This window comes from Frieseomelitta varia, unplaced genomic scaffold (genome assembly GCF_011392965.1).
Source record: "Frieseomelitta varia isolate USP_RPSP 00005682 unplaced genomic scaffold, Fvar_1.2 scaffold_180, whole genome shotgun sequence".
In the NCBI taxonomy this organism is placed as follows: domain Eukaryota; kingdom Metazoa; phylum Arthropoda; class Insecta; order Hymenoptera; family Apidae; genus Frieseomelitta; species Frieseomelitta varia.
In genome coordinates, this window is record NW_025109528.1 from 102,441 (window position 1) to 119,167 (window position 16,727).

Below are 16,727 nucleotides of genomic sequence, written 5' to 3' on the forward strand. Positions count from 1 at the left end.
GATTCTAAGAATCGTGTGACCTGATGTAAACGAACGTGTGACTGCGTGCTTAGTACTTGGACATTATGTACGCTGTTGAGCAGTATCGCTGAGAAATTCGGGAAGCTCAGACGTATATTTCAAAATCTGTGTAAATTTAATAAAGATAAAAAATTGAAAAAAAAAATGTCGAGTGATAGTGAGAGTAAAGTTGTGGTAGCAGGAAGTAGTGCAGAAGATATCGTGCAAAGGAAGAAGGTAAATGGAAGCTCTGTTTGAGAATATTTTCAAGAAAAAGATGATACAAAGGCGGAATGCACGCATTGTCACCATGAATTTAAAACTAGGTATTCAAGTACTACTGGTTTATTACGCCATTTGAAGCATATGCATCCAAACATACGTACATGTACTAGGAAAGAAACTGAATCGTTATAAAATTTGTCGCATGTACAAAATGATATGCGAAAGATTGTTAAACCAAAAGATATAACAGAAGGAATTGCTCGAATGATGGTTCTAGGTCTGCGATCTTTCGATATAGTTGAAGGCGTGGGCTTTAACGAATCATTTATTCTTGTTACCAATCCTTTCTCGAATCGCAACTCTTTCGGGAATCTTGATTCTTTCGAGAATCCCGATAAATTCGAGAATCTCGAAATGTTCGGGTACCCATTCCGATCCCGAAGAAATTTCGTGTTCCCGACCCGACCTCATATTTCGGGTTTTCGCACACCTCTACTAAGTACAGAGAGTAGGTCAGTGGGAACGAGCGAATGAAAGATTCAAGTATTTGAACAGCAGGGGAATATGACGACGAGTTTTTTTAATTACACTTTCGTCCAAATCGATGATATCCCAATAATGCCAACAATTTTGATATCTTTGCATCTCCGATTTGAAAATTAATTTGAGTTTCTTTCGAGAACTCGAATGCAATTTCTGAAACGTTTCCATTAGTGAAATTGCCAATGCATTGTCTCTCTAATTTAATACTCGATTCGTTTAATACTCGCCATTAGGTATGAGCGTGAAGATCGAGAATCGAGGTATTTGCAGAGCTCTCAATTATAATTCGATCGATCAACCGCACTGTTCCCGATGGAGCGACTTTGTACGAGTAAAATAAAATTTCGAAAATAAATTTACTCGAATTAAAATATGATACTTGGTTAGACGTAGTAGATAACGATTCGTTGATCATTGATCATCGAACATTAATTATAACGACGATTGTTCGTTTTCTTCAAGACTCGTAAAAATTTAAAACGTGAAACGTGAATATTTTAGAATTTCAATGTTACAGTGAATTTCTATTTTCACGAGCAACTTCCCTAATGAGATTACATTGTGTAGTGAATTCTTGCCGATAGGTCTTCCATACGTAATTTCGTTTATTGATGAGACACGCTACATTACAAAAATATACAAAAGAAATTTGTGTTCCTTCCGGAATTCCATCCACAATGCAAACAGTCGCAACAAGTCGCAATTTCCCTAACAAAATACTAGGATAACTGCAGAAGCTTTGACCTCCCACGCAATCTAGTTGATATTGCCCGTTCGTATATCGAATTCAATTTCCATCAAACGGGGAGCCTAGTGAAAACAGGATTACACATCTAGATGAAATTGTGATACACGAAGAAATATAAAAAACAAAAATAACTAGCATTCTTTGATAAATGTATTTTCTTGCCGCCCCCCTCCCCTCTCCTCCTACTCTCCCCACCGCTGTGCTACAGAGATTACCGAAATTTTACAACATTTAATCCGAATTTTATGTCACGTATAAAATCAATAAAGCTCTCTACAAAATGTAAAGAAAGAAAAAAAAAAAAAAAAAAGCGGGACATCGCGCGATGACAATTTATACACGTGGGAACGAAAAATATGAATAAGATTATTAATATATGCACAATACGTGAGAGAGAAAATTGCAGTGTAGCATAAATTGAAGATTATTGTAATATTAATTCGAGTATTTTCTGGAACGTTCAAACTGTTACTTTTTCTTTTTTTCTTCTGTCACTAAACAGAATAATTTAGTTGAAATAAGCGGAGTTTAACGACGTCATTAAATTTCTTTACTCTCGCAGTTCTTTTTTACCACAATGGGATTTTTAGCGAATCGTGTATCGATCGATTGTTGTCAAGCTAAATCCGCGCTTGTTATCCAAGCGTTATTAGAAAGAAAAGTGAACAGATTTGAACAGTAGTCGTATTACTTGTAGGATCTAGCTTTCTTGCGGAAAGCCAACTTCGAACTCGTATTTCAAGGGATAATCCAACCCTTGTTCTGAAATCACAAAGTCACACTGTCGTGCTTCAGACGAACAATCAAGCAAGGCAGCCGTGAGCTGATCGGATTTGTGGATGATCGCAAGTTTCATGATCGATTATTGGAAGAATTTACGTTACAGAGTAATTAGAAGTAACAGTGTCATTACAATATTATAGTTGGAGTAAATATAATAATGACGAGAGAATTCAGCTTCGAGGATCGAAACATCTGATTTAAGATATTTTTAAATTTAAATTTTTCAAATTTACTGTACGATTTTTTTCGCCATTGTATCGAACCATTGTGAACATGAAAGTTAAACTACAAAAGTTGAAAAAATTCTCGCCGTTTAACCGGCAGCGTTCAAAGTTCGATAAAATGGCGAGGAAAAATCGTACCGCAAGTCCTAAGAGATTGTTGCAAAACGGAGACTTTATCTTTAAAAACGTCATAGATTTACATATCTCGGGAGAAAAATTTTTCTTTTCCACAGCTGTTTGAGTTTTTGCAATTTTCGCGAGCGAAAGTACCTCTGCCGCACGATGTAAAAACATCTCCGAAAGAAACCAACGCTGGTTGTCAAAGCGGAGGTTGTCTCGCGTTTTGAAATCAGGTCGCTCGGATTTTTATACGATATTTCATTATGAAGCCATATATATAAGGTTTAAAAAAAGTATAGACAATTTCTCATCGAAACGTGCGAATGCTTTCGTCCGCCCCTGCAGAATTATTTGCCAACCAAAAAAAAAAAAATTCCCCGCCACTCGAGAAGTTCGTTGCTCGCAGCTCCATATTTTGTCGAAGTTCACGATAAATCGTCCTGGCCTGCGAAGCCGCGTTTCATCGACACGGCCAGAACAGAAAAAAATTCCTCGACGGCCGTTCGCTTCATTAGCATATTTTGTTCACCTTTTTTTCTTTCCACGCGCGTGCGCGAATTTTTTTACGTAAAGAACGATAACGTTACGACTCGCCATAAACTTTTGTCTCAGCACTCGGCATCCAATAATTCTCCGGAGGAGGGGCGGAAGAGGGAATTAATTCTATTCACGAAACGCGCCGAGCACGACGTATGGACGAGGATATAAACGTTGCTGCGGGATACTTTCGTCACATTTCGGGCATATAACGCCGATAGACGGACAGAACCGTTGTGTGTTTAACTGGTTTTAAACAATGCAAATTACAATTACGTCCAGCGACGATACGCCGCGCTGCTCAGCCATTCGTCTCGCATTCGTGTTCGCATTATTTACCGCGGGAGCCGGCAGCCTGTTATTCTATTACAGAACTTACCGTTGCTCGATTGTTTCGCTCGCAGCGTACTTTTCTTCGGGAACAGACGCCCCCTTTCGCCGCGTCGTAAGGCAATTATTAATAACAATGAGCATTGGTTGTTTAAGGGAAGCCCGATCGTGAAGTATACACGGCCGGTTGTCGGATCGTTGTGCGCAATGAATTATTCACACCCTGTCACGTGTATTTTCGCGTGGTGTACTCGTTAAAAGTTGTAACTACTACACACACACGCATACACACGCATACACACATGCACGGTTGAGCTGTTCATGCGTCTACGTCCGCGCGGCTGAACCATCGCAACGATTTCTTTTACATTCGCGTAATACTTCGACTGTGTTACCTCTGAAAATGCGCGTCCATCGAACGCCTGTGACGTAAATCGAATGACACGGAGATTGGTTTTAGCTGGAAGCTCGTCACTTTGAGAGATAACAGCGAGAACAATGAAGGAAGATCTTCGCGTCTGTGAAACTAGACGGAGACCGGGCTACTTGAAAAATAAATCTCCCGATATATATTTTTGTTTGACGTCTCTGCTTGAGTATGAAATAACTTTAGATGCAAGAAGCAGAAAACAGAATTGTAGTGACGTCCGGCTAATTCAGGTCATCACGGCCGAGAAGAGAGAAGTTAATTGGACAGGGGAATTTAAATTAAAACAGAGAGAAACGGTAATTATTAAACAATGTATATACAAGCAACACGCAAATATTATTAAGGCAAGAATATTTTTGATAAAGAGAATCTATGATGAAATATATGAAAATTGTTTGTTTCCCCAATTTAATTACCGGTGACAAATGTGTCAGAGTGACGCAGTGGTGAAAAATGAACATCTGAAATAAAAAAGATGAACGATAAAACTTGCAAATTCTTTTAATAATATAAATTGAATTTCTGTGTATAATGTTCGATTGAAGAAATTACGTATAATGTTCAATTTTATATCTTATTTACGATCTTGTATTACACATTCCGTACGTATTTTATAAATAATAATTATTATAAAAAAATTATTATAAATAATAATCAGACACAAAGATCAAATAAAAACTAAAAGATAAAGCCGTCGGTTTGAAAACTATTTTTATAATATAATTTAATATAATATATAATATAATATAATATAATGTAATATAATATAATATAATATAATATAATATAATATAATATAATATAATATAATATAATATAATATAAAATAAAATAAAATAAAATAATATAATATAATATAGTATATTTTTATATATTTTCATAATATTAGAATTTTGAACAATAGAATGAATAATGTAACGTAGGAAGTGATATATCTAGAAGCTTAATTTTCCCGAGTTCACTCTTATGCAACTTTTCTCTCCACTGATCTTCTTGCTAGTATGTATACATATGGCCAACTAGTTCTCACGTGTATGTTCACATACCCGGATACCTGCGGAAGAAAGAATATCCTTTTAAAACTAGGTGGCTAGGTGGACATCTTACGTTACGGGAACTTTCGGTCGAACTTGTTTCCATGAATTAGGATAACGTGCTCTTTCGAACTCTCTTTTTCGCAAGCTTCCAGACCTTGATCAGCTCGAACGAAATCCAAAAACTCCTGCGATAACGGCTTTTATCAGTATAACGATTGTTCTTGCTGCATACTACTTTCTACCTTCGTATATTCAGGAACACCTTCTGAGAACACAGTGTTCTTTATCTTTGAATATTACATTGTACGTTTAAAGTTATAAATATTGGATTGGAACAAATCTTTTTTCAATCACACCCTGATCTGTTTAGATTTAGATTTAAATTGAAATATCTGCTGTTTGCAGTTGCTCCAAATAGTTCAGCTAGTAATAGCAAATGATTGATTTTTCAACATCATTTTCTTTTTATGCTAAATTTGCTGCATATCCCCCACATTTCAAGTTCCTTAATTTTGTCATTTTTTTTTTCAATTGTTAATACTAAGACGCGTTTTCGTCTTTTTTTTTTTTAAATTACGACATAAGTTACATACATCATATAACTTTATACTTGCAATTACAATATGTATGAACGGAACGTTCGTATAATAGAATGTTCACATAACAGGTGTTCGTGTAACGGAGGTTCTACTGTATTTCATACAGAAACGCGCGGCGGAAACAATATCGAGCGAAATAACGAACCTCTAACGAAAACTATGGTCCTTTGCACAGAGGACACAGTTTCACGTGATTCATAAATCATCGGGGGATATCGATCGTCCCCGCAGAATGGACATCATCTCTGTAAGTTATAGAACGATAGCGCTCGGTGCCTCGTGCGCGAAAGTGATACTCGAGAGAAACGTGTACCTGCCTTTTACGAAGGGACAGCCATAAATAAATAATAATAACGACTGGGTGGCGACTGCGTTCCTCCTGCGGCGGAGGAAGAAATATGGATCGATCCCCGGCCGGTGATGGCGGATCGTAACGCGGTGATAATGTATTCCGTTCTAGTAATGCATTCAAATTCACCGATGGACCAGCGACTTGATCCCTTCTTTCATAAGTTGGGGGAGAGAACGTTGTCGGGCAGACCGATCGACGCGAGAGAGAAAGAGAGAGAGAGAGAGAGAGAGAGAGAGAATTTCCAACCACACGCTACACACAGACGAGAAAATCAAGAGACGCGTTTCGACGACGTTAAAATCCAAATAAACGCGGTCCGCGTCAACGAGCTCATTTGCAATCACTTCTCTCATTCTCTCTGATTTCTTCGCCTTTCCTTTGTCGTCCACGTTACCCTTTTTCCACGCCATTCAGATTGATTTATATGGAAGAGGAATAGCACGCAATAAGCTCGACTTTACCGAGACTTTACATATAATTGAAGCGGTGAAGCTAGTCGCTCGCAACAATGGCAAAGCGCGTGTTTCCGCACGCGATTTTTCCACTGTTGACAACACGGACCGATCGAAAGTTTTGATTTAGCTGCTGCGAGTGGCTGCGCACGTGGTGCCACGGCGGCATGATTTGTTTGTCACGGACTCGATATTATTAATTAGGTTAAGGTTTTACGTCGGCAATTTGACTTGATTAGTGATTGAAACCGCTGCTAAGCGGAATTCTACCTTTGGGAAATTGACGAACAATCGATCGAACGATCAGATTTATGACGCGGCATATGACCCACTAATCGACGAAGCTGACAAAATTTAGGCACTGCGACTGTATCGCGCACTGCTGTGATGAAATATATATTGATTAGGCAGATGGTGGAATATAATTCTTTCTTACGAAATTTTTAACGCAGATATAAAATTTATATTTGCCAGATCAGTGATGATAAAACAAAATCGAAACATTTTAACAAAACAGTACATATTTCCCTTGCCTTTTTCGTATTCTACGTGCAAACGCTCGATAAAATATCATTAACGTTGAAAATCCCGTACGTAGGTTCAGTTTCGCTCAGGATATTAATCTCTGTCATCACAATCAACAATTGGTATCATTCTCCGTTGTGCGTTCCTCCTGGCAAAGAATTCAAATTATGAAATAACAGATCGGATGAAAAATTTCAGAAGTAACGCGAAACTCGAAATTACCAGTGAAGTCTTAAATTTAATCGTCATTGAGAAGTCTTGGATTACAAATGAAGAGTTGCCATCGACGTGCCACTGGCGTTGGTCATCGTGGTCTCGCGGATTCTCGCGTCAACGGATCTCGAAGAAAGGGCTCCTCGAAGAAGGAGTTCTTCTTAAGAATTCCGCTCTCCTACGTCCGCCAATTCGTAAACGACTTTAAAATCGATGGATCCGAGTCTTTGTCGGGGGCGTGTACTTGCCACTCGATTCCGGTCACGCGGCCAAGCCACGCGATCCTTTGACTTCTTACCATCGCGATTTTCTCTATTTTCTCGACGCCGGTATCGGGCAACTTCGGCGTGTTTCACGGCTGCCAAACGCGCCTAACATTTTCTCCCAGCGTGTTCCCCCTTCGGAACGATCAGCCGGCTCTGCGGAATGCCGGTTTCATCATCGAAATGGAACTTGGAGTCGTGTCGCGAGTCACTACGCGCGCCGAATAGAATCCCGAGGCTTTCCCATTCGCGCTCGATTGTCCCTCGTTTCTCCTACTAATCTTACCGTTTCCCTACGGTTTTCTTACGTTTCTCGCGAGTCGCTCGACGCGCGATCGATTTAATTGTCGCTCGACTCTTTCGTAACTATCTTTCTTTTCTTTCTTTTTTTTTTTTTTTTTTCTCTCTCTTTTTACGTTCGCCGAAGTGGCTTTTGGGATTTTTCGCTGGAAAAAAATCTTCCGCCTTGCCTTTCGCTCCCGTTTCGCAAGAGCGTGCAGCGGCCATTTTTTTTTCTTTTCTTTTTTTTTTCTCTTCACTAGCCAATCCAAGCCAAGAGAGCTTTTCGTTATTCATCGGAGGCAACGTGTGGAAGTTCCAACGCGATTTTACCTTGAAACTCAACGCAAAGTACACTGTTCGTTAATTTTTCTATTTTTCGGCGAAGATGTATCTCCCGTGTGTACGTACGTTGTTTGTGTTTTATGCGAAGAATTTTTAACGAAAACGAATAGGAGAATGGAGAAACAACGATTTGCGAAATTAAATGGAATGAAAAGGTATGAAAGTAAATTGAAGATAAAATGAAAATATAGTACACTGTAATTTTAATGAAGATACATTTCTGCGTCTCGTACGAAGAATATTATTTTACGCGTGAAAAAAAAAAAAAAAAAAAAAAAAAAAAAAAAAAAAAAAAAAAAAAGAAACGAGAATAAACAGATAACTGAATGGAAATAATGGCGAACTAAAGAAATCGAAAACTGAGAGGATGCAGATAAATGAACAATATAGCTTGCGGTGACACGTCGGTTACTTCTGCTTTTCAAATTACGATTTATTCTCATTCTGGTCGTTTCTTTCCGATCTCACTCATCGATTTTCTACGTGTATAAGGAGGAGGGTCACTGTCCGAACATACCCGCACGCCCTTCTACCATTTATTCTCATTTCTTTATATACAGTAGTCCCCGGATAAGCGATCCCATTTTTCTGCAGTTAAGGCTTCGTATAATCAGCTTTATTTCTCTCTTTTTCGTGAATCATTGAAAGCAATGACGCTCGAGTTTCGCAAGATTTGCCCAACTAAAGAAAAGATAGATCGTCTGACTGAGAAAAAGAGAAATATTCAATATGAATCGCACGACTACGAAAAAATACTAGTTTAAAAATTACAGTATAAAGAATAACAAGAAAGAGGAATTAAATTTCGAAAATTAAAATACAAAGGATAATAATAAAGGAAAGTTACTGTTTAAAAAATTTTATAATGTTATATTACGAACAGATGGTTGACGCTTTTTTGATTAAGAATAAATGATGTAGATGCTTTTATTAAAATATGAAACATTTGTTTAAATGTTTCATATTTTTTTTTTTTTTTATTTAGGCAGTGTTGAGAATGTCGCTCGTCGAGGTTAAATGTCAATTTACGCGGTTTTCTCATTCTAATTTTGTTTGCAAATGAAAATTTTGCACCCTGAAAAAGCGTACGTTACAAAAATGTAGAGTGGTTTGTTAGATATAAAAGGGAAATGACAAATGTCTTGCAATTACGGAATTTAATGGAAGATTGTCGAGCAAGATTAGTGAAAACTGCATATGAAAAAGGAACGCTCGTTCGTACGTGTTTACAGACCTGAAAATGTATGTATGTCGAGCATGAATGAGCTTGCATTAAAGGATTATATAAATCATCCGCAAAGCGTGCGACGAAAGTTTTCGAAAAAAAATAAAAGCAGAACAAAATATCAAAAAGAATTTTCTTTTTTTACATATATGAAATACGATTGTCATAGCGTTTCTTTAATCATGTACTACCTTTTCGTTCGCATCGATTCGATGTTAATTCTTTTACAGTAGAATTTGAAATGACGGGACATTTTCTTTTATGTTTTCCCCCAGTAATGAATTGCAGGTAAAAAATATAATTCTTCAGAGATAAAAGGTGGATAAATTTATTACATAAAAGTTGTAAAAATAATATATTTACGAGGTGTGCTGTTTCTCTGTTACGAAATCTGAAAAAGAGAAAGCGAGAGAGAGAGAGACGACCCAAATTTCGCTAAACTCGGAACACAATTAGTGTTTTTTAATTTTTTTAACGTTTTAAATTTTTCTTTGATTCCTCTAAATTTCTCAGAAGAAACAAAACACAACGAATCCAAAGAATAATAAATTTATATATATATAAAAATTTAAATATTTTTGAAAATATATTATTCACATAAGAAGCAAGGTGAACGCTCATTGGAATTTATATAAAACTCGCTCTATCTTCGTTTCAATTTGCTTGAAAATTATACGTCAAATACGTTTCCCGAAAGGAAGATTGAAGGTACAAAGAACATACTGTAAACGGGCAGAGCAACGGAAACACGTAAAGGATTTTAATTCGTGCATCAGCCCCTTTCAGTGAATTCTCTCTGTTCGGTAAACACCAGTCCCGACACTTTTTCGTTGCGCGAGTATTTTAACAAGGAAACGTTCGTTCTTCCTGGAATCTGAAAAGACCTGCGGATAACATCTCGATTTTTACAAGAATACTGTTCCGCTGATATGAACGTCACCTTCTTGCCAAACGACACTGTTAAAAAAGACGAATTGGAACAAATTTCGAAAAATTTCTTAACGATAGTTGAAACAAGAGGAAACAGGTTTTTCGTTCTGAAATTCATATTAAACATATATAGGTAGAATTATACGCGTAAAATAATAGAATAAACTGGGCGTAACTAATGTGTAGAATAATTATATATTAAGAGTCGAATTATATGTATATTTTAGTCGAAATAAAAGTATCCTGAAAGGTTTATATATTTTACGTGACATCTGGCAAAAGTGGATTTCTTTTTTTTCTCTCACGACGATTCATTTTTTCTTTTATTTTCTTTCTTTTTAATATTACAAGATTATCTCAATGATTTCATTGTACTACTCTTCTGCTTCTTCTTCTATTTTTCTTTAATATCGACAGCGAGGTCATTAGCCACGACATTGCCATTAGACATGTGTGTAATAGTTATGTTTTTGAGATATTTTAATATATTGTATGTCATTTTGAGAAGTCAGGTTAATGTTTGCGTCGATTCTGTATTTCTGTCTTTGGATTTCTGTGGTGTGGGATTCGTGCAGTATGTGGGTTATTGTTAGTGGATGGTTATTGCAATGAGTGCAGGTGGGTGGTGTAGTTTTTTTTAATTTTGTGTTCATGTGTCAGCTTGGTCTGACCGGTTCTTAGGCGTGTGATAATTATTCCTTCTTTCCTGTTGTTAAAGTTTGGTGTTTGCTGGTGAAAGTCTTGGATACTTTTGTGTAGTTGTGTAGTTTGGGTGCTTTTAATTGTTTTCCATGTATTGTTCCATTCATTTTTTGCTACTTTTTTGCAATGGATTATTTGGTCATCGCAGGGGATTGGAAGATGGTTGCGATTGTTAGTAAGTGAGGGAACTGCGGCTTTTTCATTTCCTTCTATGCCTTGATGAGCTTTAATACATTTCATTGTATTAATTTTATATGGGAAAGTTTTATTAATACGAGCAGAACAACGATAATCTCGATGCAAAGTCCTTTCTTCTATTTGATAACGAGTTCTAATATTCTTCGAGATAAGACGTCATGGAAAATGTGGTCATACATACTTCGGAAACACTATTATCTTGGCACAAATGTAAGTTTTGGAAGCTATTTTAGAAGCATCCTCTGCAGCATACAAAACTTACTGCACTATATTACAGACCGAAATATCTGGTCGCTGAAGGCTATTAAAGGTGCTAAATCCAGTACCTTACAGGGCAACAAGCGAAAGAAACTTTCAGTTTAAAAGAAAAAAAAAAAACGAAGAGAATCGAGTTCGAGAAGACAGAGATCGTGTTCCAGTTTCAGTATACCTTGAATATAAGTCAATTTTGACCAATTTACCAATTTACGTCACGAGAACTTTTGTGATCTCTTCGCAGTGTGTTCAACTTTTAAATAAAAACTCCAGCTTTCGAAATAGTTTTCAACACAATGGTGATCTGTTTCAATGGTAGAAATACGAAGAAATACGAAGAAAATTTACAATTGAAAGCATGTTAAAATTTATAATATTTAAAAACGTGATGAAATTAAAATTACCGATGACGATTAATCGTTCAAATGTTTATTTGATACGGATAATCTTAAATGTTTTACTCATCGGAGGTTCAAAACGAATAACATATTACAATTTACTCAATAAACATATTAAAAGATAAATATTTGGAGATGGGTGAGAATTGTTTGTCCCGAATTGCAACATTTTCTCACATTTAAATGTAAAACCAGGCGAAACAAATGATCAAGTTTATCGCTTCTCGATAATTTCTGTCCAGCGCGGAGTTCAAGAAGAAAAAGAAAGCGACGAATTATTGCATTGCGGTTCGGTCATTCGTTATGGTACGCGATTTTGACTGCGAGTGTTGGCCGTGTGTAGAAGTTTGTCGGTCGAAGTGGTGCGATGCTCCGTGGCCACGGACGTCTCCGGCAGAGAAGCGCCCCGGCAACTTTGCTACAATTATGAAATAGAAGCTGAAAGTTTCCGCGAGACAAAGGTTCCGGGCCGCCGTCGCCGCCGCCCTGGAAAAACAACACGCGAAATTAATTTCGTCGCTTAACGCACGACTCTTACACGTTGCGTAGGATCTCAGGCTTGCAATTAAACGCGCGAGCCGTGTCTCAAGCGTGGCTGGTTGACACAAAGCGCCGAGGAACTTGCTCGTCTCTTTCTTCGTCGCCTTTCGTCCTTCTTCCTTTTTTTTTTTTTTATTTCACACCGGCCACGTTGCACTTTGGGCGAACATCTTCAGACGGTTCCGCTACTAGACTCTCCGTTGGAAAATCGTCGTATTCCTTTTCCCTCGGCCGCTCTCGCTCGTTGAATTAGGGGAGGCAATGAACGGGAAGCTTTTTCGTGAAGCTTTTTTCGGCCGAGTCGGCGAAAGGGTGGAAACTAGGTGTCCCACCCTTTCGACCAGTCGAGGAATTTCTCGTTTGTTGATCTCTCGTGGGTGTGATGCGTACAGAGTTGGACGAGAGTATTCGCACGCTTGGCGGAGAATTGCCTGTGTTTCAAATTGTTATAACTTTGCAAAGAAAGAAAGAAAGAAAAAAAAATTTTGTCACAACCACGGCTATTTATTATATTTACTATTTATTCTGGACAACGGTGTTCTTCCTTTTCTGTATACTGTTTGTTAATTCAGGATAAAAGTTCAGAATAGAAATTATATCGTGAACTATATAATATTGATAATAAATTCGATGATTGACAATCGACAGTGGGAGCATAACTGAACACGTAATGATGAAAAATTGACGATACTTTGAACTATTGTAACTTCGTAGAAAGAATCATATAACGATTTCAAAACTACTGAAATGAAAGTCAATACTTGGGCGCGACAGCTTAGGTACAATAATTGATCGTGATATTATTTGTAATATTTCAATTTCTCCTAAATTTCACAAAATTTAAAAAAACATAGCGATGAAGAGATATTAAGAGAATCTTTAGAACTTTCTTTCATAGCTCCTTTGGTAAAAGAGAGAATTTTTGACAATATGAATTAATTGAAAAGAATTGCACAACGCAATGCTGCGTCAAAAAGGGGTTACAAAAATATCATTTTGCCTATTTACATGGTGCACCGTGCGTTGTATACCGTATATGTAACTGTACGACGGATAGAAGAGTACCAACGCTAGAGACGAAGACGATTCTGCGCACACATGAAAGCAAGGCTAAGTGAATGAAAAATAAAAAGTTTATTTCGTTTGAGGCTTCGTTTTCGAGAAAATTGAGTTTGGAAATTCGTCGAGTACACGAACACTCGGCTAACTACCAACCGAACTATTCTATCTGAACAACTTCAAACTCGATTTCATCGAAAACGAGGCCTCAAACGAAAGAATTTCATTTTTGCATCTTCTATGCTGGCGGAATAACTCGTCTGCGCGATTGCATCGTCTTGTTTCGATCTGGAATTAATAATAAGGGCGTGTATACTCGACGAATTTTTCGATTTCGAGTTCGTTCGAACGAAACTTGATTCCTTCTTCGAGCAATTAAGAGTTTAATGTCAAAATTTTGTTATTTCTTTTGTGAAAAAATGATTTTATCAATTGAATTAATTAATCATGATCTTCCTCGAACGTACAACAAGCTTGAAAGTGCCGATTCAATAAAGATTATGATTTCAAAAGGCGATAAATCTCCTCGATCTTTGTACAATATCTGCATCTCTATCTGTGAATTATAGATCGCTGTTACAAAATCGAGACTTCAAATTTTTTCGAATGTCTGTCTTTTAGTATCAGTTTCCAATTTTCGTAAAAGAAGAATATATAATTCTGTAAAAGAAGAAATCTCTTTCGGTATAATATTGAAAATGGAAACGGGTGAAACGAAAAGTATCTTCTGATTCGTAAGATATATTATTCGAAATACAATAGAAAAAGAGAAATCATGTGTCTGTTATACGCTAGAGAAAAACTATGCAACGAAATTATTTCGTTTCAAATCAAAAGCAAGTTCCGCAGAATGGAGACAATTGTTTCGAAAACGAACTCTTATCTATTAATAGTTTTTTTATACATCACTATGTATGTGCAGAAAAAATGAATTGGCCTTCGTTTAATAAATAACTGCATTGTATAAATCACGTGCTGACTGGAACGAATGCTAGTTATGCGATGCATCACGAGTTACCGCAATGAAACTCTATGTACATGGAAAACTCATGAAATATGTATACAATTTATGGCGTACAATGTCAGGTATGCGTGAAAGGTATACCTGAAAGGTTATCATAAATTACGGGCAATTTTCCTTCAGCCTTCGGATCACTTTCTCAATGGCGGCTATGAGTACGAATGGAACAGAATAAAATGGTCGTTGTAATAATACGAGCGACGAGTATAATAAGAACGAGGGAGCAAAAGAGCAGAGAAACGGACAGGAAGTGGATGGCCACGAAGTAGGAACAAAATTGCGCGCAACTTATAACAATCGGCTGTAACGTCACATCTTTACGACGCTGGCCGCATAGTTACCAAGAAGATTTCCGTAAGTTGCAGTTTCCTTCTACTTGGGGAGCAGCATCCTCTTCATTGATGACCTTTAGAATCAGAGGATTCACAGGAGGGAATGAAGGATTTCGATGTAGGATGAAATAAATACAGAGTTTGTGCCCTGGATGTTTAAAATATCCGTGACGTTTTTACGAAGCGTCAGATAACTTTTGTCGTTGTACTATTGTAAACATAGGGAAGTAACGATAATTAATAATTTAGTGTACAAATAATAACATCGAACATCAATTTCAATGATTGACATAATTTTCGAACATTGTAATCCTTCACAGGATGATTTTCTATTAATAAGTTAATAGAAAATCAATAAATATATATATATACCAATATTAATAAATTTATACTGGTATTACGTATTTGAGCATATTGAAGGCATGTGTTGTAAAAAAATATACATGTAATCGATCCAGATAACTTTCGTCGTATTGTAAAAACACAGGGAAGTAACGATAATTAATAATTTAGTGTGCAAATAACAACATCGAACATCAATTTTAATAATTGACATAATTTTCGAACATTGTAATCCTTCACAGGATGATTCTCTATTAATAAGTTAATAGAAAATCAATAAATATATATATACCAACATAAATAATTTATACTAATATTACGTTTTTGAGGATATTGAAGGCATGTATTATAAAAAAATGCGATGAACATTATACATGTAATCGATCCATATTAAATGAAGAAACCGAACGCTATAAACATTTTATGTGAAATCGTATTTATAGTATGAAATTGAAATATGCTGCGTTATTACAGAAAACACTTGAAATCACGCTATAGTTATCGACAATGTTTCATTGCCATTGGCTATGCTGTTCGTCGTGCTACACAAAACACAACACCCTACAAATCTTCTCCTGTCATTTGCCAAACGATTCACAGACAAACGGTTCGTTTTAACATGTCTTTACGTGTGTCGTGCAATTCGAGATGGTGGCGTTCAAAAGTTTCGATAAATATACATCTACTCGCAGCAGGTGTAACTGTAACGTTCACGGCGAAAGAAATCCTCGATGAGGGTGCTTTCGTTTGAAATTACATTCAACGGCGATTATAAAGCGGGAAACTTCCAGTTGGCTGGCTGTTTGAAATATTCCCGGGGTTCTCGCGTTGCGAGAAACAATGAACCGGCTTATGTATAGAAAACTCTTTGCTTATCTCTCTGCCTTCAGCAGAATTGCGTAATTAAATTAAATCGAATAACTATTTCACTACGCAGCAATTCTCCCCCCCCCCCCCGGGGGGGAGGCGGTAATAAAACGTATTTAGAACGTACCGACGGAGTTGCGCCTGTTTTCGTACGCGTTCCCTTTGAACTCGAACGGGGAAGGTTGGACAAAGAATCGCGACGCTTCTTCTTCCCCACTCGCTGCGAGAATGAGAAAAAAATCCCGGCCCGCGAAGGAAATCTGGGCCAAGTGGAGGCGTTTGCTTTTATTCCCAATCACAGGGGAATGTGAAGGAGGCGAAACCCTTTTGTTCGCCATAGACGTTGATAGAGGCCGGCGATAGAGGATGCGGTTATTTCTTTTCTTTTCGATTATCGCGGATTACGAACGGGGGACGATTTGCTTATTGACACGTGATCAGGAGGAAACTGTTTCCGAACTATCTACACTCTGCGAAACGATGGAAATGCTCGATCGAAAAGGAAAACAGAGCGACTCGATTCTCGAACGACGTCAAAGAGACAAGCGAAGATTAACGAGATGACAACGATCGCTGTCGTGGCGATTGGTTTTACTTCGCGACTGAAGCCGACGTGATTTTTATTTTCGAATAAAGAATTGGTGAAAATGTACGTGAAATAATATCGAAAATTATTAACATCGAGACGAATGATCAGTTATTTTCTTAAGGGGATGGAATATCCCCTTAGTGAACCCTTGAAAGAATTAATTTGTTTCTAGTAGTTTCTGAAAGAATACAATTTGTAGGTGTGTATGCTTGGAATTGTAAAATGGACGAAGTTATGTCTGCTTGAAAAATACGGTGCTCAGTC

At 37.2% G+C, this 16,727-nt stretch overlaps 1 protein-coding gene across 1 annotated transcript in view; it reads left to right on the top strand.

Annotated features, from left to right (window-relative positions):
* Positions 1–16,727, top strand: part of LOC122538830 (dorsal-ventral patterning protein tolloid-like) — a gene marked incomplete at its 5' end in the record, with an annotated part of 383,300 nt that overhangs the window by 44,241 nt on the left and 322,332 nt on the right. The window lies entirely within an intron of this gene.